The 20115-nt window shown below is 32.4% G+C and overlaps 1 protein-coding gene and 1 non-coding gene across 2 annotated transcripts in view; both read left to right on the forward strand.

Moving 5' to 3' along the window:
- Hk (Hyperkinetic) overlaps positions 1-20115 on the forward strand; it is a 187012-nt gene that overhangs the window by 124501 nt on the left and 42396 nt on the right. The window lies entirely within an intron of this gene.
- Positions 15665-15748, forward strand: TRNAL-UAA (transfer RNA leucine (anticodon UAA)). The gene has a single exon. It is a non-coding gene; the product is annotated as a tRNA-Leu (tRNA).

The raw sequence follows: 20115 nt of genomic DNA on the forward strand, positions 1-20115 counted from the left end.
GTAGGTAATGCAATTATTTCAGCTTTTTGTGAGAGGAACACGAAAATAATTTTTTGTGAATTGTATCGCTGGAGTCGGAATTAATCATTCACCCAGTAGCTACGTATGTGAGATAATTTACATTTTATCATTATTGAAATAGAAAGTTCTTCTAAACAGCGGAACTGACTCGTGAAAGCGGAACTTTTGAAGATTATCCAAATATTTATCGACGCATACATTCTTTTAAAACGTTTATTTTTTGGGATATTTCAAAATAGTAAATGTTGAAAATTGAAAAATTGAAAACACACACTTACTAACTAATAATGTATTTTCTGATCACGTCCCCCCCCCCAATTGCTTTTGAAAAGGAGTAGCACAGCTCCCAGGGAAGGAGTGGGACTCGACTAAAATTTGGAAAAAAGGGGTAAAAATTGAGTATGGTATTGAAATCTAGGTATTTTTCGGGGGGGGATGAAAATACAATTTTGACGTTAATTTAGTTGTTTAATCTACTAGAGCGCCAAGAAGGATGGTACCTACTTGTAATTCAAATTTGTAGAAAATTGAGCACGGTGACAAAATGTAGATTTTTTGAGATGCAAATCAAAATTTTGGCATTAATTTAGTCATTCAACATGTAAAACCCTTACAGGATGTTACGTACTAAACTCAAAGCGAAAAAATCTTTGAAAATTCAATTTGCTTTCGTTAAAAACCGTCCCAAATTCATAAAAGATAATGGAAATTGGATTTTCACACATTTGTACTCAGGATGGATTGGCGGATTAGGTCGCTTGTTTGAAATAAGGTCATTCATTACATTACAGGATGTTTCTATGTAGGTACGATACGATTTTGAAAAGTTATTTGTTATTTTACATTTCCTATAATAGGTATACCTGGAAAAAAATTTTCTCAAAGTTTTATTTTTCCATCCGAGAAGAAAATGGTAAATACCAAATTCAAATTATTGAAAACAGTTCAACCGAAATTGGAAAAATGCAAACCAGGCGAAAAAAATAGTTTGAAAATTTCTTCGACGAAAATTCGCCGTTACAGCAACGAACAAAAAAAAATAATGAGAAAGTTATTTGAAAAAATAAAATAAAATGAAAAAAGATACGAGATCACTTTGGAAGGGTCGATCAAAGGGCGACGATATTAAAAATTCCGTATTCGATTTTCGGAGAGGAGAAAAAAAATTCAAGCTCGAGTTTGGTTTCGGATGTTCGAGTAAAATCATCGAATTTGGAAAATTTATTCATAAATGGGTAAAGCAACGTATGTCCTGCTGATGTAGTTCAATCAGTTACCAAATTGCAAAAAAAAAAAATTGTTTGAGAGTGTTTTTATAAAATAAGGAAAACATTCAACTCTTCTTCGTGCTGACAAAAATTCCCAAATAAATCAGAACAGAAGCGCTATTTCCAGCGATGAGATGAGGAAATATACATAATTGGGCGGGAGGGGGAGGGGGAGGGAGCACGGGGCTACCTTGAAAAAAAAGAAACTAGGAAAAGAAACCGTCGCGGAACCAAAATTATATAAGAATGGGCTCGGTTGAAATTGATTTGGCGAAAGCGCAAAAGGGTTGACCTAGGTGGTCTGTACGACGACCTAGCGGCGCGGCGCTTGTATAACGAGTAGATGAGAGAGAGATATGGACAATGTGTAGTGTAGATAGGCAGTAAAGGATAGGATAGGCACAGGGCGCAGTACAACACACGAAGGAAGGAAGGCAGGCAGGATACGAGGACGAGGACGACGTCGACGTCGAGACTGCAGGACCACGACCGGCACCGGCGTACACGGCAGCCGCTCTGTAAAGGATTTTCTCGCTTTAACTAATTCATTTTTCCTTTTCGCAGACTGCATTGCGACTCGACGCTGTTACAGTGTTACCACGGTGGAAAAGGCTTAACCCGCGGTCTCGACCGGCGAATGGTTACATTCAAAGGGCACACTGCGATGCCGCAGCTTGCTCGGCATGTGTTATGATGACACGTTATGACTGGTGGTGTGGTGTGCTTGTGCTCGCCTTCGCCTTGCTCGACGTGCACTGAACCGATACGTATACCTAACCGACCCAGCGTTGAGAATTTTTGCGGCCTAGAAAGATTTAGTCGCGAATTACCGCCGTTAACGAGCGTCATAAATCGCTGCCTATTCGTGCCCCTGACATCCTCCGACCTTTGAAATAGGTACCTAAGCGCCGTTAGCCGCGTTACTACGTATGTATCAAACCGTTGGAGAATTTTCGCGACTAAGTGCCTCGTAATGGAATACATTAATTCGTACTGGTAATTTTTACCATACTGTCGACCATGCGTTATCCTATGTGTATTATAATGTATGTTATGGGACCATTGGCTATTCAAGTCCATTTTCAACTCTCGTCCCACCCGCCTTTATCGCAATTTTTCCACGAACGAGGCACTATCGATTGAGTTTCTGTAATTTGTTTCCCTGCTGAATGAAAGAATTTTGAAAAATGAGGTACATGTGAGACAGGTTTTTCAAAAGAGTTGCACCTCGATTCAATTTTTCATTGCTAATCTATTTTTTAAAGCATTCACTGCTCCCTTCAGAATTTCCTAGGCGACGTGTTTTTTCACTTATTCATGATTTTGGTCCCTTAGGGGTCATATTCGTGCTGTGTAAAGCAAATTATGTAGGTTTAGAAATGAACGATTTTTGGCTAAAAATTTATACGAAAAAAGGCGAATCTTCCATGTCGAAGAACAATTTTGATTATGCATAATGTTACCTATCAACTTTTTCTCAAATTTTAACCAGTTCTATGTCAGTTATGTTTTTCTGTCAATTTCAGGCTGTTTTGTTCATATTTTGAGGATCATTCTATGTCAAATCGGTGGATTTTTGCACGATGAGTCTTCAATTTTTTTTCAAAATCAGATCATATTGTGTAGAGGTCATCAAACGATGACGAATGACTTAAACCGGACATTTTTTCGATTTTTTTTGGCGGGTTTAAAGAGCTTCAAAGTTCTCCAAAATGGCCAAAAATGGAAAATTTCATATAGAATTTTGAACTTTTTTTTCAAATTATAGTACTTTGAGAACGTAATTGACAAATGATGTCGAAATCAGTGTTGCCACTTCCAAAAACCTGAAAAAATCTATTTAAAAACTTATAATTTAAATTTAACCATGATATCCACGAGTTAAAATTCCGATAAAATCCTCAGTTTTAGTCCTTTTCATGTAGAATAACATATCAGAAAATTGGCCGGACATTTTTTTCATTTTCGAGAAAAAAAATTACACGTTTGGCATCTATTGGCCAAAAATGCCATCTGAAACCTAAAACATAAAAATTTTTGTATTTTTGAGATATTTTACCAAATATTACTTTTGTGTTGTTAGACGGATATGCCTTAATGGTAACAAGTATTATGTAAATAGGTAATTCTACCCTTCCAGCACCATTCGGTGATGTGGTTGGTAACAGTGACGTGGTCAAGGTGCCAAATGAGCCTTCCAGCTTCTTTGGAAACTGGACCAAAGTGTAGTTCGTTTTCGCGAGTCTTCAAGTTGCTAAGTTAATATGTCCTTAATTCTTGAGAGCTCTGGCCCTCGGTTTAAAGTGTTCTTGTATATTTATAATTTAGAGTAAATTAGTGTTAACGTATACCTACTCCCCCCGAGTAATCTGTGTGTTTAATCCCTTTAATTACTCCGAGTCGGTTTTAAGTGTTGTGTCTTTATTGACAAATCCAATCGTTTACACGAAACATTCTATGATAATTTATTGTGTTCGGTAGTGTGCTTCAAATCCCATAGCCGGGGTAAGTGGTAATTATATTGCATTATCAGTTGTGCACCCATTATAGCTTACAGCTAACTAGTAGGTATCGAATATACCTATGTATAGTCTTACAGTACCTACGCCACTATATTATTTTATCAGTGTAGACGAACATTATTGTGAAAAAAGTCCCCCTCCCCGCCAATTTGTCAACAAATTATTTTACAATTTTTTTGGCGTCATTTTATGTTTTGTCAATTTTTAGCTTTTTTTTACTGTTTTAGTAGATAAGTATCAATTTTGCCAATTGCCAATTTTCTATCTATTTCAGATTAGTTTTTTCAAATTTTGTGCATTTCTTGGAATATTTTGCAAATTTATGAATAATTTTCAACATAATTATTATTTTTTTATGAAAGTTGATTTTCTGTAAATTTCAAAAAATTTTTGACCACCATTTTACTCAATTCTGATAACAAATTTATCTATATTTTTTCTGGATTTTCAACCTATTTGTATGTAAAATTTATGCATTTTCTGATGATTTTCTGATAACTTTGTTTATTAAAATTTCATGTGTAACCAATGTTTTGGAGTATTTTGAGAAATTTTAGGATTATTTTGTTTTTTTTGTCAGTGTTGCCCATTTCTTTCTTACAAATTTTTCTATTTTTTTTTTGCCATTTCAGGCAATTATTAAAATATTTTACACACCTAATGACCTTGCTCATATTTTATCAATTTTTACACAATTTTTAACAAAATTGATGTAGGTAGTAAAATTTTTCAACATTCTTAAAAATGATACAAAATTTGCAAAATTGCCATCGAAATGGCAAAAAACTATAGAAACTGAAAGGAATACAATTGAGTACATTTTTGCATTACTTTTCACAATTTTGATGATATTTTTTCAATTTTTTCTCAATTTCTGTGCGGATTTTATTGATTTTGTGATAAATTCGAGCAATATTGTCCATGTTCTGTACAATCTTCGGCATATTTTATGAAGTTTCGGCTTCATGTTGTTATCCTCTCGCCATTTTCAACACTTTTGAATCCATGTTTACTCAATTATGATATATTACTTTCAGTTTCTATAGTTTTATTTTGCCATTTCGATGGCAATTCTGCAAATTTTGTATCATTTTTAATAATTTGGAAATTTTTGAAAATTTTTGCATAATTTTACTTTTTTTTTTATGAAATTTTATCGACTTTTTTAAATTTTAAATTATTTTTTTGAGTATTACGTCGATTTTATTTGGTAATTTCAAACAATTTTCTTCATACATACATACTTATGTATTTCGTGTAAACTGCAATGTTCCACAAAACTGTGGTATCACTTTACCAGTTTCCTATTTCAACTGCTTTGTGCAGTACACTTTCATGATACTTCACCATTAAAATCTGAGAAAAATTCTTTGAAAATCTAATTTTTTAAAACATTCAATTAGTAGCTCTTTGGAGAAATATATCACGATTCCGAACCGATAAAAATCAATTTTGAATGAATGGTGTGTAATTGGTCACACTCTTTGGAAATATGCAATTTTCCATTGAAAATGGCTGGAGGCTCCAGAACGGTTTGAAACCACAATCAATCGACTCAGCATGTTGAAATTAGGACTTGTAAAGTAAATTTCAGCTTTTCAACTTCTTTAGGTAAAATTTTGCATGTGGAAATTCCAACTATCAAAATTATGTGCTAGAAAGGTTCAGAACTACTAAAAATGGCTCTTAACCGTTTCCAATCGATTCGGAAAGTCGACAATAAGGCACGTACCAAATTTCTGATTCCCAAGTCAATTAGGTAAAATTTCGTTTTTCTTTCATTTTTGAACCTTTGATTTTCAAAAATTCGCCAATAATTGAAAATTGCACTTTAGGACTTGAAATTTTATATGGCGGTTCTTTTGACTTGATACCTTTTTTAATTATGTCAACACAAAAAATGTAAATTTTTTTATTATTATTTTGTTGGCGTAAAAATTTCCACAAAACACGAACAATTTGAAAATTTATTTACTGCGTGGGGTAAATGGAAATATTTCACCTTCGCATTATATGTACGAAGATTATCTATATTGTGTATATCGAGACTGGTATTTTCTTATCTATAGCCAGAAACCCACATCACCAATGAATGATCTTTACTGATGTGAGCAGCAGTTTCATCGCCAAACTCGGGTTCATTAATCTTTGAAAAGTAGAGAAAAAAGAGCTGATAAATGAACGATTACGTTGAAAAAAGACCTCCCGAAGATGTGTAAATGCCATAGCCGAAAAACTTTTGCCATTTTTTTTTCTCCAACTCGGTACCCTTTTCAATCTCATGGAACTTATTTTTTCTGTAACATTCGGATCAAATTAGAGCAACCTGAACATTTCACTCGGATAGGTTTATTACAACGGGCACAGGGATAAGTAATGTAGATTTTTTTCCTTCTCGGTTGGTATCCCTTTTTTTTTCAAACTTCTTTTTTAGTAAATCGACGACGACGTATTGAATTCTTCGTGGGATCATTTAAGCCTTCATTGTAAGGTGTAATAAAGTTAGTCACTCGTGAGGATAATGTAGCGTTGAGAGAAAGAAATACCTACGTTGGTGAAGCACAGCTGTGTGTAGGAAGAATAGCTTTTGCAACCTACTGTTAAATAAGTTCGTTAATTTTTCCTCCATTGAAATGAGTTGCAGGGGCGAGGATGTGGTATTATTTTGGAAAGTATTCAATTCGAGGGAACTATCTACTTTTTAATTTTCGTTCAAACTTTTTTTATTTTTAGAAGTATCCTTTGTTAGGAAACACCCATGTTGAAAACTGATTTTTTTATACAAATTTTGTGCTTTTCTGTATCTACCTTTTGGAAGTTTGTGAAAATAGGTATTATATATGTAGGTAGTCAGAACTTTCTTTATGATTACGTTGTAAATGTTACCTGCCGATTTAATTTTTTGGTCATTGACGTGAAGTAGAATTATTAATATACATGATAAATTTAGGCATAACCGCAGACCTTCAATTCAACAGCACGAAAGGTTTCAAATGCGGTAACTTTGTTAACCTTGAAAAAACCTTGTGCCACCTAAACTGATCCAACAGATTGATGTTTTTTCAACATTATGCGTCAAACTCAAAATGTTGCCTTTACACGAATTCTATTTACCTTATAAATTAAGTGCATCGTGAGATGATTTTCGTTTCACTAATCGACTGTTATTTTGTTTTTCTGTTTCAGGTGAGTACCAATTTTTATCTAATGACGAGTAAGATAATCTGGTAATCAGTAAGTTTATAGTGTTCATGATTTTTATGCACGAATTGATTAATTACCTAGATAGTACATACTTATCCGTTTTAAATTGACTGTAGTATCATCTATTGAAATAATGCCTCAATTTCCATCAAGTATATACTCACAAATTGCTGGGAATGGACCTGATAAACTTATTTACATATTTGTTTATTTTTAAATCTTTTCCAGTATTTCAACTGTTTTGAGCCATTTTTAAAAATTATTTCAGTAGGTACTCGTATTTTTGCCACGTTTTAATAATTTTTGTTTAATTTGATTCTGTGCGTGTTCTTATCTATTTTTCTGCATTGAATCAGTGACTCAACAATTCTTGCGATTGGAGACGTGTTTTTTCCAAAAAAAAAATCATCTCGTCTACTTCTTTCGAATTGAGATTTTTCGTGAATTGGGATTGAATATGCCCCCCTTCATACATTTTTACCAGAAAGCCAACTAAACCAACTAGCCAACTTCTTAACCATTCCGAAGTTGAACGTTCTTGAAGAATTGATTCAAGTAGAGAAGAGAATGCGAAAAGTTGAAATTCTGCCAAATTACTCACATTTTGCTTTTCCAAAAGCTTTCAGGGCCGTTTTTTCAACTCTCAAATCTACAGATATAATCATTCAAATAGCCAAAAACTTGGGGTAAATTATTCAATTTTTTCAATTTTTTGAAAATGGCAACAATGATTAAAAAATTGGTTCCAAGTTTCCAACATTTCTTCATTCAGTTTCAGATTTCATACCTTATCTTTCGATACTGCGTTAAAAATGTTGTAATGAATCTCGTATAAGCTAATTTTTTGAAATTGGACTATTTTTCCCAAATCAGGTTAAGTAGAAGTTGAAGCGAAAAAATTACGATTTTATTGAAAGTTTTGCCTCTTTGAGGTACCAGACAATATCTCTCTTCCAGGGGGATTCCTCCGGACCTGAAAATTTTTCTGAGTGATTTTTAACGCAGTGAAGGTTTTCTTGAACTTTTAGTCAAAATCCTCTGACATTTTTTCTCAATTCACTATCATTTTTAGGTCTTATTACATATTTGAAATTAAGAACAAAAGAAATGGATTCATGCCCAAAAATGAATTTAGTTAGTCCTTTTTGAGCAAAAATAGCAAAATATCTCAGGAATAAATTTTCCCAATTTTTCCCTTTTCAAATTTAACATTTATTATATGTACATACAAGTTTATTTTGCTACAAATTTTTTTTATTGGTTTTGAATTGAGATTTGATATTTTAGACTAGAGTTACCCAAGTTTTCTAATTTTTGCTGATAATATTTAAAAATTGAAACCTTCCAGAAAAAAAACAGAGCTTTCCATAGTGGTACATTTTTTCCCTGCAATTTTTCTTTTCTTTTTTTTTCATGAAACCCTTAGTTTTTTTTATAACAAAAATAAATTTTTGAGAAGAACTATTTTTTTCTAAAAGGTTTATTTTTTCAGAGATAGGCTATTTATTTGTACAGAAAAAATGAGAAAAATCAACTTGACTCGATATAGTTTGCTTTGAAAAATTTGAAATTTATTTCTGCAAAATTAATTTTTTTTCTTGTTCAGGTTTTATTAAATTTTCGAGATAATTATTTTGAGCTTTTATCAAGTCCAACAACGTAGGATCGATCGTTTGTCAGTGGCAAAAAATTCTAATTTTCTTGAATTATTCGTTAATCAATTTTTTTTAAAAACTTGAGAGTCCTGTGATTCTACAAGGCTTTGATTTTTCAACAAAAAAAAAGGGGGGAGTTCAGTTTTATTGAAATCTTACGTGAAATTTGAGACACCGAAGGGAGTTGGAGTTATAAGAGTTCTTAAAGCGTGGACATTTTAAAAAATTATAACCGAAAACTTTTCTGTCCCCACCCCCTAAATTCTGATGTAAGAAAAGAGTCCATTTTACATTGTTTCATTTTATCGGAGAAATTATAGATTCTGTTCGAATTATCTCTCATGTATTCAAAAGAAACGATATTTCCAGCGTTGAAAATTTTCAAAAGGAATAATATCCGTTTCCATAGTATACACGTAATTAACATATTTTGAAAGTTTTCGCCAAAGTTGTTAAGCCAAGCTTTGGTAAATTTCTTGGGATACGCCAGTTTATCGATTCTTTTGACAAATTTCATTCAAATACGCGAGTTTTAAATGATTCGAGTGTTTTGAATTTATCCGTATACCTATCGATTTTACACAATTTCATTGTGTAACTTTAAAGTTATTCGTTACAGCAACTGGCAGTTCCAAATATAATATAAGTTCAGAGTAGGATGTTCTTCTTTTATTGTACAAAACAGTAATACAAAAAAAAAAGCAGAAAGAGAAAAGAAAAGGAAAAGAAAAAAAAATACAACAACCAAATGAAAAAGGTAATCGACGAATACCTACGTCATTTATCTTAAATTTCAACCGGAGCTCTCATTAAAATCTCATTTTTCTCTCAGTTCTTACCTACTACTACGATACGAGAAACGCCATTAATTTCGCTTCTTGGTCCGAATACGTAGTGTAGTTTTGTAAAAAGACTCGAATCTCGTTAAATGAATCATACTTGCAAATATATTATCATCTTAGGTAGTATAAACGACGTTTGATTATTTCGAGACTCGTTCGTGAAAGCTACGAGTAGGTTAAAGGTATACGACTCGTTTCGTTTCATATTTCGTATTCCCAATGTATAAAAACTTTTTGCAACTTTGTTGTATTCAGCAAGTTTCATACCATACCGTGTTGTACAACATAAAAGTATACGAAAGATAGGTACTCAAAAAACCCAGCGATGGAGTGGGGAGGTACATGGAAAAAAATAAACAGCCACATAAAAGTAACGAATAATGAGAAACGAGTAAAAGCTAAAGAAATTTAAATGATAGAAATTCCGCCTTCATAAATAAATAAATACGAGTCGTTTTTCATCGCGTCCTGCCGCGTCTGTTTAAAAAAGAAGTGGAAAAATATGGATGGATACCGTATTCCTATGAATTTTTTAGTAAAAAAAATTTTTTATCGTGCCATAAGGAAGGAAGAACAAGGAGTCAAGGGGGAAAACTAGAACCTGGTTATAATCAATATATAGTTGTGTAAAGTAAAGAAACAAATTAACCTACATGAAAAGCCCGCACTGTCTGTTCACTGAACCATTCAACGATGCCAAAGTAATTTCTAACGTTTAACGTGAAATTTGTCGGTCTCGTGTATTTCATTGTTTTAGTACGTTGTTGTATATGTACATATAAGTATAGTATAGGTACGCGATTATGGTACAATTTGTGCTATGTTACATTCTACGAGTAGCGTAACTTTGTAACCGATACAGCTATGTACTTTTGTGGTACCCCTGTAGTCTAACAAAGCCCATTAACTTCATTTAATTACATAGTATTACGCGATACTTTTATAACGGAATCCGCTCCTGTTTATACTTTCTTGTCGGTATCGCTACCATTGGTTGAAAAATTTCAAAACTTTTTTCTTTCGAAACCCTTTGCTTTGCTTTGCTTTGCTTCGGTTTAGCGTCGAATGATTTATTGAATGAACCGACTCGACCGTGGTGCTGACAATTATTTTCATCGCCGAAATATACGAGTACGAGATATACGTACGTATGTATTCGTGCATTGCAGAAAAGTACGCTATTGTGCCAGATGTTGGCGAATTTGCGAACAAATACTTCGTATGTGTAGGATAACTTGGGAGGAGGACGTTCGTATTGTATGCCATAGTACAGTAGTTTTATGATTGTTGGTATTTTTTCGCACCGTATTGCAGCTTATACCTAATGCGGTATAATTTTTCTAGTCATTGATTTATTCAACGTGACGTAAAAGAAGTACATACAATAATATTGATGGGTATAGAATTTCCTGATAATTTTTGTATTTTGAGGTCGGTTGTTCTGAGAGAGTGTAATTGTGTGAGGGATGATTTGGGAAAAACTCGCGAATTTTTGTGTGATATTCAGGGTATCACAACAGCTTTTCGAGGGGAAAAGCACAAAATAGAAACTTGTGTGGGTAAATTGTTTCAAAGAGATTTTTGTGTTTTGCCAATGGCAACATTGTGATCTCTGATTCAAGATCAAGACATCATCAACTAATTTTTGGGTTCATTCATCAGGTTCTTCTCTCAAAAATAGAGTTTTATTTTTAAAAAAATTATAGTAGCAACGAAACGATAGAAAATTTTATGCTCTATAATAATGTTTATATTGAACGTGAGATTCTTTGTTTTCCCAAAAGTTCATTTTTTTGTGGCAAAAAAAAACGAAAAATGCAATTTTTGAATAAAAAAAAAAGTTATCAAGCTGAACTTATGAACGTTTTTTGAAAAGTTTTAGGAATGCAGAGCCATTAAAAAAAGCTAATAGGTACCTACCTACTGCTCTCTACATGTGGAAAATTTTGATACTCTACGATTTTGATCCTCAAGTTTGAAATTTTTTCTCAACTGAGAAAATGATTTTTAGAAGAAATGAAGGGTCTAACGAAAAAATTGAATAGAAATAATTTTTTTCCCACGGAGGCTGTTGCAAATTGTCCAGAAATGGCCTTTTTTCGCTGAGGTTAAAAAAATAATTAGATATTTTTTTTTGATAAGTCTCCCTCCAAAATTGCTCTAGCTCATGTTCTAATCATCCGATTGAAAAAATTCCCTATGATGAAATGTAGCTCACGCAATTCTGGGTGTTTTTGGTCATTACAAAAATTTTGATAAGACGTCATGTAAGGAGTGAAATTTTACATGACGATTTTGTCCTCTTAAATTCTTAGAAATGCTTTTTATCGATATTTATATAACACGAGAATTAGTGAATGATAACCAAAAAGTATGAATTAAGTAGGTATGCACTTTTTACAACACTTTTCTGATAAATTTTACTAAATTAACATGCTTTTTACAAAAAGTGAGATTTTTCAGTTTTTAGAAAAAAATAGCATTGTGAAATTTTTTGGTACTTGATGAAATTTTTTTTTTGAAATTTTGACCAAAAAAATCATATTTTTTACAAAAAAAAAGCAAGATAATCTGGGAATCTTGAGTAGAAAAAAGGTTCTTTCTATACAATTTCCGCAAAAAATAGGCCTTTTTAAAAATGTGCGAAAAAGGTGAAAAATACTACATTCAAATCAAAAAGTATGATCTACCTAATTTGTTTAGAATGTTGAAAGAAAGAAATTTTTTTTGAAAGGAAAACTTTTTTGTCCCTTTTTTTGAAATCAAGGAAAAGGGATGTTCGAATCCGACCCTCTGGATGTCACTTAATTAAGGAAAAGAGGTGCTAACTAAACTTTTAATGCACAAAAACCACATCTTTTGCAATATGCTAAGCAACTTTAGTTCTTGTATACTTTTTGTTTTATACCCATTCATTTTCACGATTATCTATGTACCTATCGATAATTTAAGTTTAGTATAGGTCAACATTATTTATGAATTTTTCAGTGGAATTGAACTGCCTCATGGAATTTGGTCCCTTTGGTGTCGTCTAATTGAAATTTTTGTTATAGCTAAAATTAGACATTTGTTTGTATTTCCTTCCCGGGGGGAGGGGTGTTAAATTAAGATTGCAAGTCCCTAATTTTCATAACCCCCCCCCCCCCCCCGTCTCTGTGTTTTGAGAAAAAAATCGAAGTATCTAAATATTTTTGGAAATAATAAAAAAGTAACTTTCGTTTTGATTCAAGTACATACAAGGTGAGTACTAAGACATACAAACTTAAATGCTAAATTTTAGATTTAGAGCAATTTCCAAATTTTCATCAAGTTTAGGAAAGAGGAGATATTTATTACGTCATTTTGAACCTGTTTGAAATACACGTACATAGAAAATTTTGATCACTTTTTTTGCTCTTCAAGGAATAAGTAATGTTCCATTATTCAAAAATTTCGATGTGGCAACCTTGAAAGAATTTGTATTTGAATAATATTCTGATCTAAGAAAAAAAATTCAAAATTTTTTGAAAAAGTTGCCTACCAAAATTATTTATTTTAATTTTTCACTTTTTTTTATGTATTTTCCCTGACTAAAATTATGTAAAATCGTATGAGGTACATGAAGTGATTTTTGAAAAAGGCGGAATCCCCTTCAAAAGAGAGCTCGTAGGTATTGAAAAGAAAAATCTCGCTTATTTCGTTCATTTTCAACTTTAGATCCATAAACCAATCGGCGAATTGCTTTTAGCGAAAATACTTACGTGAGTGGAAATCCATTTGCAACGTAGACTAATATTTTAAATCGAAAATATGTACCTATTGAAAATGAAAAATTAGACAGAAGCCCAGAATTGTTCTTAAATCGAGTGCATTTTGACCTACGTAGGTAGAGGCATATAGTACTTACTCGACTTCTCGTGGCAATACGTTAATCAACTAATCTACAAACCAGCGGACTACCGAGTGTCTGAAAAATTGTGCGATGGTCCGAATAGTTACAGTTACGCAAAGTTTGGTTTTTTTAGTTACCTACCTTTCTACCTACCTAAATAAATAGGTAATAAACTGGTCCGTGTTGATAGTCCAACATCGTGTCGTAAAGTTCGAATGAAAAATACAACAGAACTCACGATTTTTCGAACACCCGGTAGTAATGTCCCGAATGTAATGAAAATTGAAAAACACAGTGCTGCCATCGATAGAGCGCTAAAATTTCTCTCCTTCTGACAGATACTCCTGTGCTTATGAACTGAGTCAGAAATTTTTTTAAAGAATTCCACTCTTGAAAATGTTTAATTTTCAGTTTACTGAGGTTCTTCTATAGTATCCCCTCCCTCCCCCCAATTCTTCAAAAATGTATGAAAATTTAATTTAAAGAAAATTATTACAAAACAGAGAAACACTAACTTGAACCAGGGGTGCTAACCTTAATTATTTTAATTAAGGTTACGGTTTCACTCCAATTTTTTTGTTGACATTTTTCGGTTTTGATTTCGGTTTCGTTTTTGAAATTCAAAATTTCGGTTTCAGTTTGGGTTTCGGTTTTACTCACAAAAATTCCAGTTTTGGTTTCGGTTTTCGGTTTTTTTGGGTTTTACATATTTTTAAAAAAAATTTCTTCGCAACCCAAACAGCAACAACCAAGGACCCAATTTGTTAGGTTCAGTTCATTATATTTATCAATTTCCCTGGATTTCGACTTTCGAGTCTCAAAAGTCAAAAATTAGAAAAAATCTCCTCAAAAAAACTTAAAAAACTGAAAAAAACCCAACAGAAAACCGAAAAAAACCGAAAAAAACCCAAACTGAAAACCGAAAAAAACCGAAATAAATTATATCGGTTTAGGTTTTGGTTTCACTCACGCTGCTTCATTATTTTCGTTCTGGTTTTTTACGGTTTTTAAAAAACCTATGAAATTTCGGTTTTTGTTTTCAGTTTGGGTTTGAAAATGGCTAAAATTATGGATCTTATTTGGGTTTGGGTTTGGGTTTTCGGTTTTTTGCGGTTACGGTTAGCACCCCTGACTTGAACTAGTTAGGTAATTGGGTAAGTATACATTTTTCTCAAATCTTGAAATGGTCTAACTGTGAGAAAAATTTAAATTGTTTTCAAGATTTAGTGTCTCTGTTTTTATTTGAGATATGAGCAATGAGCTTTTGAGCAATGAGTATCTCAGCTGTACATAATTCAAATTTTTATGTACGTAACTACCTAGGTATTATTATTATTTTTTTGAATGTAATAAATTTTAATTTTCAATGGAAAATTTCTCATCTTTCACAATACCTAAGCAGAAGGTAGGTATTACCTATAGTTTGTTAAAATTAACTTGATAGAAGAAAGCAGCAGGAGATTTTGATACATTGAAGGCTATGCAACAAATTAAATGTAATTTTTAATTAAATCTGGAAAATTTTTAAATTAAGTAAAACTTCGATAACTTACAAAAATTTTTATTTAATCATCATAAGACCGTAATTGTAGGTACATACTTATTTATGAAGTTCAAAATTAAATTCATAAAAATAATTTGCGAAAAAAATACCTACTGTAATAAAAATGAAAAAAATTAAGAATCATATTCCTATGAAATATTTTTTTTGGGGGGGGGGGGAGTTTCTTGAGTATTGAATATTAATTTTTTTATATTAATTTATTCATAATTTTTAGTTAGATCTCTAGCTCAAAATTAAGCTTACCCATCAAAATGAAAAAATCTCATTTTACCATTGTCGTTCTTCATACCTACTTACCTATTTTACGGATTTGTGCCTACTCGTATAAATATCCAGTACCTTGTATTTTTCTCACTTGTGGAATATACGAGCAAGAAATAGGTATTTAAAAAGTAAAAAAAATCAAAATTCAAAAAATTGCCCAAATTGAAAAAATAATTTTCATATACATAACTAGATAACTTTGCTCTTTTTATAACTACATATTACGTAGAGTATTATAATGCACATGTACAGTCGAAAAATTTCTTCAATCTTATTCTATACCCGGTAAACCCAAAACCTGAACTAGGATTAAGCAGAATTTATTATTCCTCGAATTAAATCGAACCAATTTAATGGCAAAATTTCACGTAACTATAACGTTGTAGTGAATTTGTACACTGAATGAATTCGTGACGAATTATATACGACTATTATCGCCTGTTGTAAGCACGAGTCAGGTTGGCCGAGCGGTCTAAGGCGCCAGATTTAAGCTCTGGTTCCCAAACGGGAGCGTGGGTTCGAACCCCACACCTGACAAGCGTTGAAATTTTTTTATCATTTTTTTGTTTTTAAAATTATTTATAATATTTTTAAATTATTAATCGATGGTCAAATATTTATTTATTCAATGCCAACCATTTCAAAAATTCAAAAAACGTTGGCATAATGTCGTAAAAACATGTACATTACCTGCCATATGTGATGTTCCGTACATGTACTCGTACAATGCACGTGCTCGTATAAAGCTGATCGAGAAAAGTTTCTTTATTCTTCATTCAGCCCCTATTATAGGCAGGAAGTTGATTTTTTTTTTCAATGGGAAGCTCTCGACCAGTTCTTTTTACTAAAAATATAGCCAAAGGAAAATTTTGATTTTTGGGGCCCCAAATTTGGGAAAGAGGGTGCTAAAATGAAGATGAAAATTTTTTGGAAAATTGTTTGCGTTCTAAAATTACATTATTTTCTACAAATCCAAAATTTGAATTTTTTTGGGTCTCATAAAGGGGGAGATATGCCCCAAAAAGCGAATTTTCGGAATTTTCAACTCCGAATTTTTGTGATACTGCTTATCAAAATGATTTATAGGTGAAAGATACATGATCAAATAGCAGCATAAGCCGAAGTATGGGAAGTTAAGTGGCTCGGGGAGGTGGGGAGGGGTAGGAGTTTCCTAAAAAAATCATTTAAAAAAAATTTAATTCAGTTCAAGGTTTTTAAGAAGGGAGTATTTGTGGGTATTATTTTTGTTCTTGATTATTTCCTTGAAAGATACGAGAGTGCGAATTAGTGAATATCTTCCAGTACCCCCCCCCCCTTTTCCTTGAACGAAATTTCCAAGTGTATAACTAGGTGCCTACTTAAATGTATAATTTTTAGAGCATTTGTTTCCAAATTCATTGTTTATTATTGGACATCATTATTCGTGAATTCGTAACAAATGTTGAATGATTGCAAAAAAAACAATGGAACAAAATAAATGCTCCATTATTTATTTGGGTATAATTTTTAATTTGAAAATTATTCGTAATTTATGCACGTAAAAGAGACTTTTGCACTAAAACCCAATCGAGCACTTTCTTAATTAATTTTCAAATTACTTCAGCCCTAAAAAATTATATTTAATAGATAATAGATGGGATACCAACTCGATAATTAATTTTTTTAAAGTTGATTTTAAAAATAATAATTGGAAATCGCCGCGTTATTATTATTTTTTTTTGTTACAATGAAAACAGTTCCTTTCTCGCATTGTTTTGTTGTACTCGTATTCTTTTTGATGCTGGGGAAAAAACGAAACGCGTCTTTGCAAATGAAATGAAATTTGATTTTTTTTTTCGAGTCAAGTGAAAGAATTCCTGTGCCTTTTTTCTTACGATTACCTCTGCATCTTTGAATATAGGTACCTATTTATTATTGGAAATTTTTTTCAATACAGTTCAATAAAAATATCGTGTATCGAAAAGGTATCGTTGGTGTTATTGTTTTTTATTTTCCAAGAAAAAAATGAAATGCAGAAAAAGTTTTAATTTAATGAAAAACTTACAATACAAGAAATCAAATGAAAAATCATTATGCGAAACTATTTTAAATTTGTTAAAGAACAACTACCTACGTAGCAGGAAAAAACATGGAAAATTGTATTCAAAGACTTTGTTTTTGTTTTTTATTTTTAATAACGCGGATAATGGAGCGAATAATTGTATTCAAAAGAAACTCCGTTATAAAATAAAAATACCTACCTATAATAATTATTCAGATTTAGGCGGGAAAAATGTTTATCAAGACGGACGAATTATCACAATTGATTTTAAAGGCTACCTATGTACAATAAATAGGTACCTACTTTCTGCATTCGTCAGTCAATTTGGATACTTCAATACAAGCTCTTCATTTTTGTTTCAATAAAGTACCCTTTTTGGATCTTGAGTACGTAATGCTGGCTTTATAAATCATAAGATCTTTCTTTAAGATAAGAATTCGTAACTTCGAACTGGTTTAAAGCTGCTGTGAAATGTAAAGTATTTTTAAGAAGTCCTCAACACTGTCAAAGCTCGTTTCAAATATACCGTTTACCGTTCCTGTTGGTTTTTCTGTTGAAAAATACAAGTAGAAACCTACATGGTACACGTGGTGGGTATATTCGTTATATTCGTAGATATCAACTCCCTTCTCCCTTCCCCTTCCGAGCTTGCGGTGCAATGACGTTTACCAGTTACCACAGCATCTCTGACACATGAATATCGTTCGTGATTTGCGTATACGTATACTTCCACTCTACAGTACGTATTATACGATGTTATTAAACCGAAGGATATTATTCCGCTCGAATGATGAAGCGTTATTCGATGCTGGGGGGGGGGGCGACGCAGTGTGGTGACGTTGGTGATGCTTCGGTATCGGTATGTCTGCGGATTTTCCTATTGATACATAACTCCTATTAAAGAGAAGGTTATGCAGAATGCGGCACACAGATGGTAATTAAATTACATGACTAGTTCGCCGAGAATAAGTGGCTGTGTGGCGGGGTTCGCGGGGAAGTGGTGATTACGCGTCGTGTACGCTCAATATCTATCGTCGTTATATTTGATTAATTGCCATGTAAAATGGCATCATACATTGGTTGATATTTTAATTGCATTTCGAATACGAAATTCGTTAAGCTCGTAATTTCTGCAGCTGGTATTATATGTATCTTGACGACGATTCGCGTTATTTATGTAGAGGAATGAGGGAGAACCACAATTATGAAGAAGAGTTTGCAGTACGAACTGATATTGTCACTTTGGGCGGTACGAAATTTAATTTTGAATAATGAATGTTTTTTTCAATGATGTGATTTTTTTGTTGTTTATCGGGGGGGGGGGGGGGAGCTTGGAATAAAATCAAAATTTCCTGGTTTGAAAGTATTTAATTTTTTATTTTACCTATGTTATTTTTTTCCTAATGGAGCCTTTGTTAAAAAATCAAAAACTTGAATTTTTGGCTAAAAAATATTATTCGGATCTCAGATGGACATATTTTCTTCCTTTGTGTTGGCCATTTTGTATTTTGTTCTTATTACTGATTGATTACATCGTTGTAAGAGTAGGAATTATATGCCTTAAAGCCACTACCAATATATGCCAATATATGTGTTTGAGAATGTCAATCCTTTACCAATTAGGTAACAATAGGCGTGGTCAAGGTATTCTTTTGGCTAAGTACCCAAATTACCTACCTAGACTCGTCACAGTTTTACAACGACAAGAGTCGCGAGCTGACAAGTTAATAGTACCAGTAAATTCTTGGGAGCTCAGGCCCTCGGTTAAAATGGTTTTTATTTCATAGTTAAGGAAATTATTTCGATTAAGTGTTAAATTTAAGTATTTTTCCCTTGTAATACTCCTGTGTTACATTGTATTTATTTGTGTAATACACGTTATCAGTGCTGAATCGTTATTACGCGCCTATAGCCGGGGTAAGTGTTGTTTGATAGCTTGGTGCATCTTGCAATTATGTGATAGGGATTCTAGTGTGTCTACTACTCTGTGTGTCAATCCCAATTGTAGTAAGTAGATATATTGTTAGCTACGTTGCTTTCACAACCCTATTTGGATCTTCACTTACGATTCAGATAGGGCTGACGATAATTATTTATCATCGTCCCTGAAATATTTCAAATTTGTTACCTATAAATTTTTTCATCGATTCTTTTTTGCCCTAACTGCATGAAAGAAAATCACTGATACCATCTCCTCATATTCGGAAGAGACTCCTATATGAGATGGCGAGGATCTAAAAAAATCAAAACAACGTGACTTCATTTGAAATGAAATGTTCAAATGTTTGAGTTAGAAGCTTTTTTTAAAGAAATCATATCTATTTGTATGTGAAAAAAATTGAAGTTTACAAGTGACCAGTAAATTTAGAAGTGAAAATTACATTTTAACGGTATAATTTATCCATAAAATCTTGCCCCCTTTAAAAAATGTGAAAAAATTTCAATTTTTGAAAAATGAAAACTTTTATTTGGTAATGGAGTTTTAACAGCTTCACTCGCTTCTCTTCTCACATATTACTCTGAAACTTCTTCCCAAATTTTTTTAAATATTCAGCATGTGATACACCATTTTCAGTATTTTAAGAAAAAGAGTATTTAATTAAGTTAACTCAAAAGAGACAAAAATTCCCTCACGTCAAAATTGAATAAGCTATTTGTCAACATTTTCAGGAAATCTTTCTTGTTTAATTTTTATTAAATAAACTTTGAAATTTTCCGTTCGTTTTTTCCTTTTTAGAAATTTGAACCACAATTTTTTTATTTTATTCTTGAATTTGAAAATGTTGCTTCCAAGAATATTTGCGCAGGAGCAGATTTTGAACCCCTTCCTCTTCCAAAAAAAATGAAACATTTGAGACAATGT

Source organism: Planococcus citri, chromosome 4, assembly GCF_950023065.1.
Source record: "Planococcus citri chromosome 4, ihPlaCitr1.1, whole genome shotgun sequence".
NCBI lineage: Eukaryota > Metazoa > Arthropoda > Insecta > Hemiptera > Pseudococcidae > Planococcus > Planococcus citri.